A 231-nucleotide genomic window follows, 5' to 3' on the forward strand; every position below is an offset into this window, starting at 1 on the left:
AGGACCCTGCAGCAGCAGCAGCAGCAGCAGCAGCAGCAGCAGCAGCAGCAGATGTAGCAGCAGCACCAGGAGTGAAAGGAACAGCAGCAACAGCAGTAGTGGCAGCAGCAGTAGTAGCAGGTGTGAATGAAGCAGCCGCAGCAGCAGCAGCACAGCAAAGGGACAGAAAAAGGAGACAGATGCATATATATATATATATATATATATATATATATATATATATAGAGAGAG

This window comes from Eimeria mitis, genomic scaffold (assembly GCF_000499745.2).
Source record: "Eimeria mitis Houghton genomic scaffold, Emh_scaff1331, whole genome shotgun sequence".
In the NCBI taxonomy this organism is placed as follows: Eukaryota; Apicomplexa; class Conoidasida; order Eucoccidiorida; family Eimeriidae; genus Eimeria; species Eimeria mitis.